The sequence below is a fragment of the Molossus molossus genome, unplaced genomic scaffold, assembly GCF_014108415.1.
Source record: "Molossus molossus isolate mMolMol1 unplaced genomic scaffold, mMolMol1.p scaffold_m16_p_12, whole genome shotgun sequence".
Classification (NCBI taxonomy): Eukaryota; Metazoa; Chordata; class Mammalia; order Chiroptera; family Molossidae; genus Molossus; species Molossus molossus.
Window position 1 is genome coordinate 30,353,776 of NW_023425347.1, and position 19,010 is coordinate 30,372,785.

At 41.0% G+C, this 19,010-nt stretch overlaps 1 long non-coding RNA gene across 1 annotated transcript; it reads left to right on the forward strand.

The window, feature by feature from the left end:
- Nucleotides 1-2,757: 2,757 nt before the first annotated feature.
- On the forward strand, nucleotides 2,758-5,198 carry LOC118626230. The gene is made up of 3 exons (XR_004958878.1): nucleotides 2,758-2,784; nucleotides 4,976-5,018; nucleotides 5,131-5,198. It is a non-coding gene; the product is annotated as an uncharacterized LOC118626230 (long non-coding RNA).
- Nucleotides 5,199-19,010: the final 13,812 nt, after the last annotated feature.

Below are 19,010 nucleotides of genomic sequence, written 5' to 3' on the forward strand. Positions count from 1 at the left end.
CAGTATCCTAAATCAGGAGACAACCTGCTTGTCCATCAACAAAATGAGTAAAAACTATGGCTGTTTACAGCAGAATGCTGCTCGGCCATGAAAACCAAGTACTTATGCATGCAACGACGTGGACGAATCCAAAAACCACGTGGGTGAAAGCACACGACAAAAACAGCGCATACTGTATTATTCCCTTTATATGAAATTGAAGAATAGACAAAACTGATTTTTGATGAGAGAAAGTAGATCGGTTGTCTTTGAGTTGGGGTGATTAGAAAGGGGCACAAGGCCCTGGCCGGTTTGGCTCAGCGGTTAGAGCATCCACCTGCGGTCCGGAGAAAGGGGCACAAGGAAACTTTCTGAGGTGATATATTTTGACCTGAGTATTGGTTACACTGGCGTATACACTTGTAAAAAACCAGGTATGTGCGTGTTTCTGTTTATAAATTACACCTTAACAAAATACTGAAAGCATAACAAGTAGTGGTTCCATACTGCCTTTAAAGTTGTCCAGCAATTCAGTCAAGTGGTTTGCAGCACCTGTTTGACCAGGCATAGAAGCTAGAGGAGCCGAGGGTGCAGAAGGGAGGCCACCCCTTCCGCATCCAGGGAAGAAAACTGAGGGGTGTAATGTCTCCAAAGCCAAGTGAGAAAAACAGTTTAATGAGGAGGGAGTGAGCAACTGTGTGAAATGCTGCCAGGAGGTCAAGTAGAGGGTGACTAAGGACTGACACTGAATTTGACAATGGAGAGGTCCGTTACTGGGGACCTTGACAAAAAAAGTGTCAGAGAGGTAGTAGAGGTGAAGCTTTATTAGGTTTAAAAGATAATGAGAGGAGCCAAGAGACATATGAAAAAATGCTCAATGTCACTAATCATCAGAGAGATGCAAATTAAAACAACTATGAGGTATCGCCTCACACCTGTCAGAATGGCCGCCATCAACAAATTATTAAACAAGTGTTGGCGAGGGTGTGGAGAAAAGGGGACTCTAGTACACTGCTGCTGCTGGGAATGCAGACTGGTGCAGCCACTGTGGAAAACTATATGGTGCTTCTTCAAAATATTAAAAATTGAACTGCCATTTGACCCAGTGATCCCACTTCTAGGAATATGCCCTAAGAAGTCTGAAACACCAATCAGAAAGAATATATGTACCCCCATGTTCATAGCAGCACTATTTACAATTGCTTAGATCTGGAACTAGCCCAGTGTCCATCAGTAGATGAGTGGATAAAAAAGCTGTGGTACATATACACAATGGAGTACTATGCAGCTGTAAGAAAGAAAGATCTCTTACCCTTTGAGATGACATGGAGGGATCTGAAGAGTATTATGCTAAATGAAATAGGCCAATCAGAGAAAGACAAATATCCCATGATCTCACTTATTTGTGGAATATAATGAATAAAATAGGCTGATAAACAAAACAGATCCAGAGACATAGAAGTAGGGATCAGACTGACAAATCTCAGAGGGGTGGGGTGTGGGAAGAGATAAACCAAAGAACTTATATGCATATACACATAACCAATGGATATAGACAACAATACTGTGAAGTGGGGGGGGGGGGGGTGCGGGGAGGAGGGTGTCAATAGGGGAAAAAGGAGAAACATCTGTAACAAAAGCAAATTAATTTTTTAAAAAAAGGGAATGGGAAGAGAGGAATAAGATATGGTGGATACAGACAACCCTTCCAATGATCTGACTGTTCAGTACTGTGTTCTTGGTGCCAAGTATAAGATTAGGTATATATTTAAGAGATGTTCAAAAATATTTATGTTGAAAAAAATTTATGTTGAATGTTTTGATTACAGGTATAATACTAAATCCATTCTAATTTATTTAAAACATCACTCAAGCCTGGCTGGTATGGCTCGGTGGACTGAGAGTCATCCCATGGACTGAGAGGTCTCAGTTTGGTTCCAGGTCAGGGCACATGACCAAGTTGCAGGCTCGATCACCGATGGGGGGCGTGCAGGAGGCAGTCAATCAATGTTTCTCTCTCACATTAATATTTCTACGTCTCTCCCCTCACGCCCCCCAAAAATATTAAAAAATAAAACATCTATCAAATATATGCAGGTTAGTAATTGATAGTAATAAGTTACTTATGACACATTTCATAGGGTAAGCATTTTCTTTTTTCCATTTTTTGTTCAGATAGAGTGGGAGGGAGAGAGAGGGAGAGAGAGAGAGAAGCATTGACGTGAAAGGGACACATCGAGTGGCTGCCACCCGCATGACCAACCAGGGCTGGGGACAAACTACAACGGAGGTACACGCCCTTAGTAGGAACCAAACCCGGGTCTTTCTGTACCGCAGACCGACGCTCTAACCGCTGAGCCAAACCAGCCAGGGCCATAGGGTAAGCATCTTTACCATACACTAAACATTTGTGTAGTCAATACTTTCCATAGCTGGTGACACCATACTAGTTACTATTGTTGGACCCAAAACATTTCTGTCTTGTTAGAACCTTGCTAAGAAGATTAAGTATTGAGTGATATAATTAATAGATTAAGAAAGAGAATTTTTGTAGGTAAGATTACATAGGCTAATCTAGTATCTCCTATAGGAAAAAAATTGCTTGCTATTTGTTTCAGCTACTCTGAAGCATGCTTTTGGTTTTTTGACAGGCAGGAAAAACACTCCTTTCTACAGAACAGACTCAGAGTAACTCCCTTTCACCCTTGACCCAGCCTTCCCAGAATGCTTGAGGACTAAGTGGGCGAGGATTTCAGCAAAGAGGCAAAGTCCCACGAGTGAGGACTGAGGAAGAGAACACAATCGGTAGGACTTAAGTGACAGTCCTGGTCAAAAAAGGGAGAGTAAGCTCTATCAGGAGAGGGACTACATCTATTTCCTCCACTAATATATCCTTAGTAACTAGCTCAATGCGTGGCACATGGTAGGCACTCAGAACATTAGAGACAAAATGGCTAAGAGCTTGGTCAGATGGGAACAATAAGGCTGAGATAGCCTTTAGAACAGCGGTTCTCAACCTGTGGGTCGCGATGCCTTTGGGGGTTGAACGACCCTTTCACAGGGGTCGCCTAAGACATAACAGTAGCAAAATTACAGTTATGAAGTGGCAAGGAAAATAATTTTATGGTTGGGGGTCACCACAACATGAGGAACTGTATTAAAGGGTCGCAGCATTAGGAAGGTTGAGAACCACTGCTTTAGAAGGATTTGAGACAGTCAATGGAAGTTGGGATGAACCACTTAGTTTATGGGATTTAAGGGCAGAGGTCAAGGCCCAGAAAAGTTAAATCTGTATTGGAGCTTCAGAGCTCCAGTGTTAGTTTCCAGGGGCTTTTGCTGCTCAGTCTCTAGTCCTTTTATTTAGAGATGCTCAGATCTGCCCTGAGGGACTAGGTGGGACCAGTTTGCATAAGCCTACTCATTCATGCTCTTGAGAGAGGGTTGAATCAAGTATAGGATGATTCTGTTCGGCCTCAGAAGTTTCTTTATTGGAATGGTCCTAATAATTGGACCAATGAACAAATTTTGATACATCACTAGGGCATTCCCAACAAACATTGAAGAAAAGTCACTCAAATTTAGGAGGCGAATTTTTAAACGCCCACTCCACCCACAGCTCCTGCTTGTTGGCACTAGATCATGTGGCCCTTAATTTTCACCTCACCTCTGCCATTACTGGTGGGACTCAGGTTAACAGCTGCTCTAAGCTAGCCCATCAGATTCCTTCCCCCAGGGATATGGAATTGGTGGGGGGGGAATCTCTGAGGACACGGCACAAAATTAATGCACCATCTTTTGGGATAAGAAATATTCTAAGCTCTCTATAGAAGCTGGTCAATAATTTTCCAAGATGAAATTCCTTTTAATATTATAAATTGACATAGATTTAGGATACTTATAGGCTATTCTTAAATTTTTTTGGTAATTGGCTCAACTGTAAAATCTAGTGAATGCAGCCTGGCTAACCAGCTCAGTGGTTAGAGCATTGGCCCCTGGACAGAGAGTCCCGGGTTTGGATCCCACTAAGGGCACGTACCTCAGTTGCAGTTTGTCCTGGCCCTGGTTGGGGTCGTGTGGGTGGTGACCACTCGATGTGTCTCTTTCACATTGATGTTTCTCTCTCTCTCTCTCTCTCTTTCTCCCTCCCTCTCTCCCTCCTGCCCTATCTGAAGATAAATGCAAAAATGTCCTCCGGTGAGATAAAAAAAAAAAAAAATCTAGTGAATGCCACGAATTATGGTTTAGTTGAGCTACAGAAGAGGGAAAAAATGATCTTTCCTTAGGATAAAACTTAGTACATTTCAGCCCTGGCCAGTGGTTAGAGCATAGGCCCATGGACCAATGAGTCACGGGTTCGATTAAGGTCAAGGGCACGAACCTTGGTTGTGGTTTGTCCCTGGCCCTGGTTGGGGTGGTGTGGGAGGCGGCCCCTTGATGTGTCCCTTTGGCATTGATGTTTCTCTTTCTATGTTTCTCTCCCTTCCACTCCATCTGAACAAAAGTGGAAAAATGTCCTCGGGTGAGGATTAAAATAACCCAAAAACTTAGTACATTCCAAAGAAGAAGATCCTTTAGGATAGCCATTCTTAAACTTTTTGGACCATCACTCACAGTAAGAAATAGATTTTACATTGCAATACATACACACACAATTGAAACAAAAGTTTCACAATGCTATACTAATCCTCTTTTTGTTTTTAATCCTCACCCGAGGATATTTTTCTATTTATCTTCAGATAGAATGGGAGACAGAGAGAGAGGAAGAGAGAGAGAAACATCCACACGAGAGAGACACATCGACTGGCTGCCTCCTGAACGAACCCCACCAGGGCCAAGGTGAACCGCAACTGAGGTGCGTGCCCTTGACTGGAATCAAACCCACAACTCACTGGTCGGTGGGCCAACGCTCTAACTACTGAGCCAAACCGGCCAAGGCTATACTAATCCCTAATATGTATGATACACCCTCCTAATCCTATTCCATTTTCTGTTTTAGAAATGCTGGTCACAACACACCAAATTGATTTCACAATTCACTAGTAAGTTGTGTTCTCGAGTTTGAATAGGTGTATGTCTTAGTTCACTTGGGTTGCTATAAAAAAATACCATGAACTGGGCAGCTTATAAACAATATAAATTTATTTCTCACAGTTCTACTGGCTGGGAAGTCCAAGAGCAAGGCACTGGGAGATTCGGTGTCTCCTGGGGGCCTGCTTTGTATAGACAGCTGTCTTTCACTGTAACTGCCATGGAAGAGGTGAGTGGTATTTCTTGTAAGAGCACTAATCCCATCCATGAGGACTCTGCCCTCATGGCCTAATCACCTCCCAAAGCCCCTACCTCCAAATACCATCACCTTGGGGATTTCAACACTGAATTTGGCGGGGGACACACACACACACACACACATAAACATTCAGTCCACTGTAGTGTAATAGGCAGGATAGTAGTTCAGTAGATCTGTCCCCAATAAATTTAAGCTATAAAAAGAGAAGTATCCAGCCCTGGCCGGTTTGGCTCAGCGGTTAGAGCGTCGGCCTGCGGTCCAGAGAGACCCGGGTTCGGTTCCCGCTAAGGGCGCGTACCTCGTTTGCAGTTTGTCCCCGGCCCTGGTTGGTTGTGCGGGTGGCAGCCACTCGATGTGTTCCTTTCACATCGATGTTTCTCTCTCTCTCTCTGTTCCTCTGTCTCCCTCCCACTCTACCTGAACAAAAAATGGAAAAATGTCCTCAGGTGAGGATAAAAAAAAAAAAAAGAGAAGTATCCAAAAGATTAAACACAATCCAAGAGATTAACCCAGTTTTATTGACAAAACGTTACATTATAATTCAAAAGAGAAGTAACAAAGCAATAAGAGCCTGGAGAAAACATCTACAAGGGGATATAAGAAACCCCCAAACCACAGACAGTTAAGATTAGATGCATCGCGTCTATTTTGAAAGAGATATATGTCATATTGAAGATCCTCAAAGGCTATAACAGGCCATGGCATTCTGGTAAATGTTGAATGAACCAAAAATAGTAGTGAAAACCACCCAGTATTTAACAAGACGAACAGATTTTATGATGCCAATAAAGCTAAAACATAGTGGAGGTAAAACAAGACATTGAATACCCCTCCCCCACATGTGGACCAGGAGACCAGAGGCCCTACTGGATGTGTCCTGAGTTAGGAGTGGGGTTTTGGCTTCTGAAAGCCACAGTCCTGCGGCTATGAGCAAGGGCTTGGGAGGCAGCTGCATACTAACCATGTGACTTTCACAAACACCTCTAAACATCTGTCTCCTCATGTGAATAATAAGAGTCACTGCATTGTGACTACATTGTGGTTCTCACACTAAATGATATAATGTATTAAAAGGTTTAGCAAAGTTCCTGGCACATATTAAACATTAAAAAAGAAAAGAAGAAGGAGAAGGAGAAGAAGAAGGAGAAGGAGAAGGAGAAGGAGAAGGAGAAGGAGAAGGAGAAGAGAAGGAGAAGGAGAAGGAGAAGGAGAAGAGAAGGAGAAGGAGAAGGAGAAGGAGAAGGAGAAGGAGAAGGAGAAGGAGAAGGAGAAGAAGAAGAAGAAGAAGAAGAAGAGAAGAAGAAGAAGAAGAAAAGAGAGAGCCAAGATAGGAAACCAAGAGGGTTCAGGACTCAAGGACTCAGTGCCTAACGAGTGGCAGCGCCCATGAACACCTCAGTTTGAGGGACTGCTATTCTGAAAAGACAAAACAAGCCTTTCAGGACATCTGGTCTTGTTCTAAACATCCATACCAAATGGTCCTTGATGTTTGGTCTTGTCCAAAATATCCATGCTTAAGACATTTTTGAGTTCAAATAACTTACAATGTTTATTTCTGTTTTGTGTTTATAGGATGAATACAGAAAAAGTACTATCATTTTCTTCGTCCAATAATTGTGTTGTGGCTATATTGTCAATAATAATTCTTCTTGCCCTGGCCAGGTGGCTCAGTGGGTTGGAGCATCGTCCCATGCACCAAAAGGTTGCAGGTTCAATACCCAGTTGGGGCTCATACAGGAGACAATCAATGGATGTTTCTCTTTCTCTCTCTTCCTTCCTTTCTCTCTACAAATGAACAAAAACATATCCTTGAGTGAGGATTTAAAAAAAAAAATAACCCTTTTGCCTTGGTACCCTAGCTGGTAATGGCACATGGGGTTAGGTAAGTGTTTCGGGGTTTGAATATTGCAAGAAAATGGGATTTATATGAACTATGGACCAAATGTTGCCATGGATGTTTTGGACAGGACCAAATGTCCGCTAATCCAAAACAACAACTGTCCACAATAACTAAGCACATGTTACTTTAGGTCTAAAGCTTGTGTTCTTAATTACTGTATTATCCCCTCTTAAGATTTTACTTGGGATATTACAGTCAATAAAGCTGAACACACAAAATATATATGAAAAAAAACTGAAAAATAGTTTTGTGAAATAATTTCATAGTTAAATACTATAGGTACTTATGTTTCAAAGAATTTTCACATTCTAACAAAACTTGCCTTCTATTAGGGCCTTTTTTTTTTTTTTTAAATCCTTACCTGAGGATATTTTCCCATTTATTTTCAGACAGAGAGGGAGGGAGAAATAGAGAGAGAGAGAAACATCAATGTCAGAGAGAGACATCGATTGGTTGCCTCCTGGCCAGGGCTGAGGACCGAACTGCAACCGAGGTACGTGCCCTCGACTGGAATTGAACCCATGACTCTTTGGTTCGCCGGCCAATGCTCTAACCCTGAGCCAAACCAGCCAGGGCTATTAGGGCCTTTTGAAAAACATTAACAACAAGCTCATGCCCTGTTCTTTCATCTGCTCTGTTCTCTTCACTTCAAAAGAAAACTGCATCTTATTCACCTAGAATCCACAGGCAGATAGTAGAGGTTCAATAAATGTTTACTTAGTAAACCCAAATGACTCAGAGAAACCATATTTCTTAATATAATACCTCAAAATGTAGTTATCACAGAAAGATATAAAGGGATAAACAAATTAGAGTATAGTCATACAGTGGAATACGACTTAGCAATAAAAAAGGATGAGCTACTGATGCATGAAACATGAATGAATCTCAAAAGCATTATAAAAACATCTAAACGATGTATACTATGTGATTCCATCCTGGAAAAACAAACTATAGGGACAGAAAACAAATCAGTAGACGACGAGATCCGGGAGGTGCTTGATCACAAAGAGGCAAGAGGAAAATTTGGGCTGATGGAAATGTTCTCTGCCTTCATTGTGGTGGTGGTTATATGACTGCATATCTTTGTCAAAATTCATAGAACTGTGTATATAAAAGGGTAAATTTTACTTATAAATTATGCCTCAATAAACCTGACAAAAAGTATAGACCTAATGTTATTATATATGACACTCTTTGATAATTTACTTAAAATAGTCTTATTTTGAGGTGATTGTCGGTATTTCACAGAAGTCATGAAAGCAATTTTCCTGTTAACAAAGTCTAAAACATCTTTAACTGTAACTTTTCAAAGATAGATAACCCTAACTATCCATTTTCTTTTTTCTTTCTTTTATTTTTTTGTGAAGAACATTTTGTATAGGCCTAAAAAGGAGGAGAGAAATGAGATATGGGCCATAATTTGGAAGAATCACATGGAGCTAAAAAGTGGAAAGGGATAAGGCCTGGCTGGTTTGGCTCAGCGGTTAGAGTGTCGGCCTGCGGTCCATAGAGACCCGGGTTCGGTTCCCGCTAAGGGCACATGCCTCGGTTGGGGTTTGTCCCTGGGTCGTGCGGGTGGCAAGCACTCGATGTGTCCCTTGCACGTCGATGTCTCTCTCTCTCTTTCTCTTCCTCTCTCTCCCTCCTACTCTATCTGAAAAAAAAAAAAAAGAAAAAATGTCCTCGAGTGAGGATAAAAAAAAACCAAAAACTGGAAAGGGATGAAATGTGAGATTTCTTGTATTAAAGGTATTTAAACTATCTTTATACTACAAGATCTGAATGATTAAAATGTGATCTTACATTTTCAAGGTATATAAATAGTATCCAAGAATTAGATAGCTGCTTATCTTTATAGACCATTTCCTTGTTTGGTTCTCTCTGTCACAGTTCATATCACTGAGTTGTTATATGCTGGCTTTCATGTCTTCCCATTCATTCATTCATTCATTCAACCAATTTTTCATGCACTTAATAATTGTTTAATGAACATCTCTATATGCCAGACATTGGGGATGCAAGGGTGAGTAAAACACAGGAGAGCCCTGCCCTTTTCCTTATACTCTAGAGATGAGCGAGACCAAACATGTGGACATGACGGAAAATCTCATGAAAAAAGAACATGGTGATGGGGTATAGAATGACTTTGCAAGTGGGCAGAATACTTTGGATAGAGTGGTGAGGGGATCCGAGGAGACAACATTTGTACTGACAGCTCTGGGAAGTGAGTGATGAACCAGGAGTCAGCCCAGAAGAGATGTATGAGAAGAGTATTCCAGGCAGCATAGAGAACAATAAGAACAAAGGCCCGAGGCAGACGTGCAGGAGGGCTCCCCACATGGTTCGAATGCAGTGAACAAGTCCTAGATGGAGACCTGGGGCACTTTAATACCTAGAGGCGGAGTAAGGGGAGAAGTGACCCCGAAGAAACTCCAGTGACATAGGAGGAAACAAGAGTGCATGGTAATGGAAGACAGCAACAGAATGTGGTTTAAATAGGAGGAAATGTTCATCTCTGCAAATCCTACAGAGAGGTCAAAGTAGAGAGGACTTGAAATTGCCATTGTATTGGCATGGTGAAGTCATTGGTGACAGATTTGATGAACATCATTTCAGTACATGGGAGGAACACATGATTGGAGTTGGCTGAACAGAGAAAAAGAAGTGAGAAGCAGAGAGGGCAAGTATAGGCAATTGTTGACAAGTCTCACCTTAAAAGGAAGCTGAGATACAGGACAGGCGCTGGCAAGGATATGGACTATAGGGAGAGTCTACTTAAGGACAACACTAAGGTATGATGTGGAAAAGGGGGCAGATAATGGAAGGAGTGAAGTCCTCAGGCAGGCAGTCCTGACATCCAGAGCCCTAGAGAGAGGAGGGTATGAGTCTCCTGGTGAAAGGAGAGAGGACGTGCATCCAGTTAGGTAGGTTAGTAGATCTGATAGTGAGACATGAGGTAATTATTGCCTGATGGCTTCTGTTCCTTCAGTGAAGCATGAAGTGAAATCACCACTTGAAAATGAGAGGCAATGAAGTATTGTAGGTTTAAGGAGGAAGGAGATGGGAAATAACTTGGAGAGTCAGAGGCAATGTCGTATTCATATCTGCATCCTACTTAGCACAGTGCCTGGCACATCGCAGCCACTAAAAAATGTTTGAACAATGACTGGAGGTTAGAATCAGAATAGAAAGGAAGAACTGTGACATGCATCAAGCTTCCATCTTTATAATAAGAGTGAAATATTTGTAGAGTACTTTGGTTTACAAATGTAGAGTCTACTTGAATTTATTCAATAAATTCTAGAATATTGGAGGAAGGAGGCATCCTTACAAAAGATAATTTAGGGCAAGGTTACCACTTTACACTGTATAAGGTCACCTTTCCCACTATGCTAATCTTTTTAAGGGTGAGGGGATTCTTTTTATCTTTATGTTCTCAGGATATAAATAGAACAGTGCTGGCACAAAGTAAGTGCACAATAATGCTTTAAAAAAATAAATGGCTATAAACATGAGGAGCTCTTAATCCCAAAAAGATTCAAATACTTCAGGGATGAAAAGCTGTAGTGTATTATAAAGCTAAATGGATGCTTTAGGGTCATTTTAAGAGAGTCACAAAACTTTCTTTGTAACATTCTTTTTATTTCTTTTAAAATGTTTTTATTGATTTTCTTTAGAGAGAGAGAGGTAGGGAGAGACACAGAAACATCGATGTGAGAGAGAAACATCGATCGGCTGCCTTCTGCACACCCCCTACTGAGGATCAAGCCCGCAACCCAGCCACATGCCCTGACCAAGAATCGAACCGGGACCTCTCAGTCCGTGGGGTGATGCTCAATCCACTCAGCCACACCAGTTGGGCTTAATTAAATGTATTGGGGTGACAGTGGTTACAGGATCATGTAGGTTGAGGTGTAGATTTCTATGATACGAGATCTGGACATTACATTGTGAGCCCGCCACCTAAAGTCAAATCATCTTTCACCACCGCATGTTAGGCCCCTTTCACTCCCCAAACTCCTTTCCTATGGCAACCACCACACTGCTGTTTGTGTTCATGAGTGTGATTACATATGTGTGAAATTATATGGTTCTTAGCTTTTTTTGACTGACTCATTTCACTTAGCATAATATTCTCAAGGTCCATCTATGTTGTTGCAAATGGCAATATTTCATCTTTTCTCATAACTGAATAATATTTCACAGTATAAATGTATCACATCTTTATCCAGTTCTCTAAAGCAGGACACTTTGGTTGTCTCCATGTCTTGACCACTGTGAATAATGCTGCAATGAACATAGAGGTGCATATGTCTTTGCGAATACATGTTTTCAAGTTTTTCGGGTATATACCCAGGAGAGGGATTGTTAAGCCATATGGTAACTCTATTCTTAATTTTTTGAGGAATCACCAGACTGTTTTCCATAGTGGCTGTACCAGTCTACATTCCTACCAGCAGTGAATAAGGGTTCCCTTTTCTCCACAACCTCTCCAACACTTGTTATTGCTTATCTTATTGATAACAGTCATTCTAAGAGGTGTGAGGTGGTGTCTCATTGTAGTTTTGATTTGCATTTCCCTATTTGCAAGTGAGGTTGAACATTTTTTCATATACCTGTTGGCCATTTGTAGGTCTTCTTGGGAGAGGTGTCTGTTCAGCTCCTCTGCCCATTTTTTAATTGGGTTGTTTGTTTGGTGTTGAGTTTTATGAGTTCTTTATATATTTCAGACATTAAATCTTTGCCAAAGCCACTGTTTGCAATCATTTCACATTTTGTTGGCTGCCTCTTTGTTTTGCTGTCTGTAACATTATTTCAAGAATGAAAAATGAGCTAAATGGATTTTGGTCTCACCAATGTGGCAACTCTTTTATTTGCTTTGATCTTTTTCTATAATAGTAATACATTTTGTCTTGTTCAGCTAACATTGTGCATGTGAACTACATTCCCAAACGCTTCAGAACCAACCATCTTGCTAAATGTCCTTCTCCAGGAGAACTAGGAGAGCTTTTTCTGTCGGGCTGGTGAAGTACCGCGTTCCTCTGTGCCTGCTTTGGAACGTCAGCCCCCAAAGAAGGGTATACTAAGCCGGCAGATTCTGGTTTCTCCTGACTCCTATGTTGGGCTTGTCTTACTTCTAGAGTTGTGTATAGCATGGCCTCCCCATTTCTTGTAACATTGCTTTCTGGAATAAAAAATTTGAAAAAAGTAACATAAAGGGAAAAAATATGCTTGAGAATATATGAGAGAAGGAAAGGGAGGGAAGGTAGAGACAGAGAAAGGTTGGAAAACAGAAATCTGATCACTTTAAAGTCAGTTAATATAAGTACAGTCATTCAGTTGAATAATAAAAGATGCTAAACTTCACTGCTGTGAAAAAACAATACAAAAACCATGGCAGAGGGGCAGAAAAGCTGAGAAAGAATGTAACTCAATTAGTCATTTTGCCCTGTAATGATCACACAAGCTATTTTTATGCCGGGAAAAAATATGTGTGCCCATAGTTAGCTCTGGTTTCATGTGTATATATCAATTCAAATCACAAAGGAGAGTGAATATAAACATATTTATTAAGACTTTTACCAAGAACACTTGGCTTTTCTGATTAGAAATAGCTCAGGAAGGGGGGGGGGGGACGGGCGGTGTGTGTGTGTGTGAGTGAAACCATTACTCAGTCATTGTGTAGGTGGCTGGCGCCCTCTGGTGGTTATTGAGTTTCCATGTATGTGAATCCTAAAATGCATTTCTGAGGAGGAAAAGACCTTTAGGAAAAAATAGCTAAATTTTTTGGGAAAAACAAAACAAAAACCCCACCTCATTTTAATGTCCTGAAGTTTTTTTCAGTGTGCTGTGGCACAAAGCTAAATTTTAAAATTGGGGAAAATAAAACATTTGCTTGTAACATAATTTATTAAAAATAAGCTGTCTTTGACAAAATAAAATGGCAGTGAAAAAGACGATAGCAATGAGTCCTTTGAGAGCAGGTTTATCCTGTCCATTTGCCAATATGTCATCCAACTCTAGAGCATTTGCACAAGGAAATTCAACCCCACAAATGGGTCAATAAGATGCTAATTTTCATTTACATATCAATGTTGTACTTGGAAAAACATTCAACCATAAATTCTTTCCTTATTGTTTATATGTAAAGACTATCCTTTTATTTATGCTAAGGTAGCTTTTTGCAGAGCTTAACGTGTGTGTGTGAATGTGTGAATTTGCTTCTTAACTCAGTGTCAAGCATCATAGAAAAAAATCTTCGCTTTGATTCTTTACTGTTTTTAGTGATCAGAAAAGAGTAGGCATATTTGATATAGCTATAAGAAAAATGATCTCGAGGTAACCATGTCATAGTTGTTTGACAGCCTAAGGATTGGGGCATTATTTGCTAGGCAAAACCAAGCTGTGGTACTGACAAGATTATTTCAAAGATAGAGTGCACTGTTGGTGCTGTAGAGGATGGACCAGATCAGGGAGAGGAAGCAAGACCAGTTAGGAGGCGTGTGGATAGTCCAAGTGAAAGATGATGCAAGCCTAAATTAGTAAGGCAGAGAGGATGGAAAAGATGGGCTAGACTAAAAATATTTCTGAAAGAGAATATTCATTATTCATGACTGAATATGAGGGGTGAGAGGGAGGAATTGAAAATAACTCTGAGAGTTCTACCTTGGGAAAATGGATGGATGGTGACACCATTAACTAAAAACAGGAATCTAGACAACCAGAGTGTTTTGTTTATCCAGGTAGATGATAAATAATAATATGAAAGAAGAAGGGGCCACATATTAAACCTGACAAGATCAGGGAGGCCTGCATGGCAGGCCTTACAAACTCAGACACCAAGGTAACCACAGAGGGTGTGGTCTGAATGTAAAATTCCTAACTAAAAGTGGGTCATGCTGTGTAGTCACATCCTAGACCTGTAGCTTCCTTGGCAAAGGCTAATCTTTAACTTTGAAACTGTCTACTGTCTTTGTGTATCTAAGATAACATAATTTGAAATGTCAGAGTAATCTTCTCCACACCCCTCCAAGGCACACCACCACTGGGGCAGGAGACCACATTGCTCTCTTGTTGCTCACATACTATCCTGTACTCACCAATATGAAAGAACTATATGTCTCTCTGTTTACTTTTTTATCCAATCTCATAGATTTCCATGCTTTGCTTTCCCCTGCTTCCCTCATCTACTACCAATAAATTTCATGTAATCCCCTTTACTTATCTTCCTTTGACTCTAATGTATAAAATAAACTGCAAAACTGCCATTCTCTGGAGCATTTTCTCAATTCGTTGAGATACTGCTTCCTGACAATTGTCAGTTCAGCTCAGATAAATTCTTATATGACTTTTTCCTAGGCCAGATGTTCTTTCATCAATAATAATACAATGTATTTCATATATTCAGGTAGAGGTGTCCAGATTACAGGTAAAAATACAAGTCTGGAATTCAAGATTGAGGCTGGCACTTAAGAACCAGATTTGAGCCCTGGCCGGTTTGGCTCAGCGGTTAGAGCGTCCGCCTGCGGTCCTGAGAGACCCGGGTTCGGTTCCCGCTAAGGGCATGTACCTCGGTTGCAGTTTGTCCCCGGCCCTGGTTGGTCGTGCGGGGGGCAGCCACTCCATGTGTCCCTTTCACATCGATGTTTCCCTCTCTCTCTCTTCCTCTCTCTCCCTCCCACTCTGTCTGTACAAAAAATGGAAAAATGTCCTCGGATGAGGATTAAAAAAATAAAATAAAAAAAAAAACAAAAACAAACAAACAAAAAAGAACCAGATTTGGGCCCTGGGCGGTGTGGCTCAGTGGTTAGAGTGTCATCCTGTGCACCAAAGGGTGGCAGATTAATTGCTGGTCAGGATACAGGTTATGGGTTCAGTCTCTGGTTGTGGCATGTATGGGAAACAGCCGATTGATATTCAGAAGTCTGTCTGTCTCTCCCTTCTTCTCTCTTCAAATCAATCAATCAATCAATCAATCAATCAATCAAAATAACAGAAACAGACTTGGAAGTCAATGTCTATAAATGAACCCATGAGAATGGATAAGGTCATCAGATAAGCACACCAAAGCGAAAAGAAGAGGCCCAAGAAAATCACATGTAAGGCAGTGAGGAACCCTAAGAAAAGAATTATCAGTTAGAAGGACCTTTGGGAAGGTCAGAGATGAGATACCATCAAACCATGGTAGTGGAGAGTGTCAAATGGGGCAGAGAAGGCAAGCAGACTGTGCATTAAAAACCAGTCATTGTGCAATGAATACAGAGGTTAAAATAACTATCATTCAAAAATAGGCAAAGAAATAAGCATACAGACTAGGGTAATACAATATAGTTAATATGGATTCTAAAAGCTTGTCAAAATTCTCTTGTTGTACTAGAATTAGATATACAAAATATTGCATGGTTTCATTATACACACACACTTTTCTAGTAATAGAATTAGATCTGTATTCTCATTAAACAGCTTTTATTTCAACATGGGGAAATGGTTTACTGAGCTCTGTATTTGAGGGAAAATGACTTGAACTAAAAGCTTTCTGTCTTTCTAACTACTTGAGACAGTGTGGCTATTGTAAAATACTGAAGCTATAAACTTCTCAAATGAATCACAATATGAGGATATCCAAATTTAATGAGGTAAATGGAATTATGCCCAGACTGCAAAAAAATATTATTGAGAAATACGCTTAAATCAGTAACCATTTAGCTGATTTGGTTATTAGGTTAAAAGGATTCTACTGTTGTAGCACATTTCTATTTAGTCCATTTAAAGAAGATAGAATTATCACATTGTACTGGAGGCTGCTGAAATGCCTACTTTGCAATAATACTGCTGGCATCAAGAGAGATTTGGCTCTAGGTTTTAGATCTCAGTTGGGTAAGTTTTGTTTTATAGGTTTTCATTTCCCTTTCCCCTAAATGTACTGAAGCCATAAAACAGAGAAAAATTATTTTACTTATTGAAAATAGATTTTTAAACTGTTATTTTTATTGAATTTATTGGGGTGACACTGGTTAATAGAATATAGCAATTCAGGTGTACAATTCTATAATACATCATCTGTATATTGTACTGTGTTCACTACCCTATAAACTGTTAAATTATGGTTTAACTGTCAATACTGACAAGCGAATAAACCAGACAATATGCTGGATTTATTTTTCAAAAGTCAACAGAATAATTTTGAAGAATTGGCTAAACTCGAATGATACAACTGAAACAGAATTTTAAAACCAATTTTACACAAAACCACATACAAACACTATTTTTATACTGATGGTACACAACTAGAATATATATTGTTTGAAGGTAGTTGACTATACATTTAAAAACTTAAGGTCCCGCCCGGCCGGTGTGGGTCAGTGGTTGACCTTTCCACCCATGCACCACTGGGAGGTTGCTGGTTCAATTCCTGGTCAGGGCACATGCCCAGTTTGTGGGCCAGATCCCCAGTGCGGGGCATGCAGGAGGTGGCCAATCAATGTTCTCTCTCATTAATGGTTTTCTTTCTCTCTCCATCTCCCTTCTTTTCCTCTAACATCAATAAAGAAAAAATTTTAAGGTCCCAGTAGAGAGTGCCATGAGAATAATAAGTGCTCAGTTACTGAAACCTTTGTTGACATAGATGATAACCGTCATAGGCAGAATTCTAAAGATGCTCACCCCACCAGATTCCTGTCCCCCAGTTATTCAATTGAACACTACTCTTTTTTTTTATCCTCACCCAAGAACATTTTTCCATTTTTTGTTCAGATAGAGTGTGAGGGAGAGAGAGAGAGAGAAACATCAACGTGAAAGGGACATATTGAGTGGCTGCCACCTGCACAACTCGGCCGGGCCGGGGACAAACTGCAACCGAGGTACATGCCCTTAGCAGGAACTGAACCTGGGTCTCTCTGGACCGCAGGCCGAGACTCTAACCGCTGAGCCAAACCAACCAGGGCTTGAACACTACTCTTAAGTACTGCCATGAAGGGACCTTGCTGATGCAATTATATTTACTAGTCAGTTGACCTTAAAAAAGGGAAATTATTTCTAGATGTTGCAGACAAAAAATGGCAGAAGCAGCAGCAGCTGGAGGATCTGACTCTGTTGCTGGCTTGAAAGTGGAGGGATGATATCCATGTCAAGAAAACGAAGATTCAGTCCTACAGCCTTAAGGAACTGAATTCGGATAACTCAAATGGGCCTGGAAGTAAATTCTTCCCCAAAGCCTGCAGAAAGGATCATAGCCCCACCAACACCTGGATTTGGCCTCATAAGACCCTGAACAGAGAATCTTGCCACTCCAGGTCAGACTTCTGACCTAAAGAAGTGTGAGATAATAAATGGGTGCTGTTTTAAGCCTCTGTCACAAATTTGTGATATTTTGTGGTAATAGAAAACATACAAAAGTAAAATAAATGTAAAATTTTCCCCCATGTAAGATCTTAAAATAGGGTCCTGCTGAAACCAAGGGTCCTTATGACTTTGATTAAATTCAGCTTTAAGCCCTGGCCAGTGTGGCTCAGTTGGTTGGAGTGTTGACCCATATACCAAAAGGTGGCAGGTTCGATTCCTGGTCAGGACCCATACCCAGGTTTTGGGTTCAATCCCCAATATGTAGCTCTAGAAATCATCTCTCTCTCTCTCTCTCTCTCTCTCTCCATATATATATACACACACACACACACACACACACACACACACACACACACACACATATATCTGATGAGAGCTAGAGCTAGCCTTTTCCCTGGATAATCAGTGACCCTGGAGCCAGGACCTGACTAATGGTCACAGGGTCTGAACCTCTGGCAGGCTACAGATAACATATTGACCTAAGTTATGTTTCAGCTCCTGAGCCCTAAGGTGGAATGATCCCCTGCTACTTTCCCATGAAACCAGACAGAAGGATGCCAGAGCAGACCTCAGAACTGTCCTCAAGACCTGAAGAAATGGTTTATTACCCCACCTTACCTCCAACCAGTCAGGACCCAGCACAACCCCAAACACCCTAGGTCATAGTGTTTTGTGATCTTGCCCTACATAATCTGTGATCTATCTTTAGAGTCGTATCTTTAGAGCATAAGCTCCCTGTTCTCTGGATTGGCCAATTCAATATTAAACTATATTTTTTTATATACTGCAAATTCCTGCTCGTACATTTCTTTGGGCCAGTGCGCATAGACAGACAGACTCAAACACTGGGGTCCTGGTAACAATCTTTGGTGACTCAGATGGAACTATTTCTGCCTGTAGATTTGCCAGCCACCAGCCTAGGTGGGGTCTTTAGGTCCCCACCTAGCAGCTGCCTGGACCCATTTGGTCTGGAGGCTGGAGGTGGGACAACACCCTGTGACTGAGTGCTGTTGACTTATGGCACTTCTCATTTTGCAGTAGGAGAAACAAAAAAGTCAGGATATTCTCTTTGGTTTTATTTGAAGACGTCTACTGGTGAGTAACCTCATTGACAACCCAGGGACATCCCCTCTATTACTCGAGATCAGGTCCTTGAGGGACTCATTTAACTTGGTTTGGGGCTCCTCTTACTGGTTGTATTAGGGAAGGGACCCTGAGAGGTTACAATTAGCAACCAGGATTGATTATTAGAACTGTATCTGTTATTTGTTGAGTCTGTGTCTCATCATGTGGAAAGGGGGGCCAATTCCCACCGCATCTCAGCAGACCTTGAAGGAGTGGGCTGTTCAATCTCGACCTGGCCTAAACCAAGGCAGATGTTGCCTCATCTCAACCACACTGAGCAGACGTCGTGTGCATACACTTGAGGGAATAATAATCAGGGTCGTAGACGGAGCAGAAAGTCTGAGCCACCTGACTCTACTGTCTTAACTGTTGTGT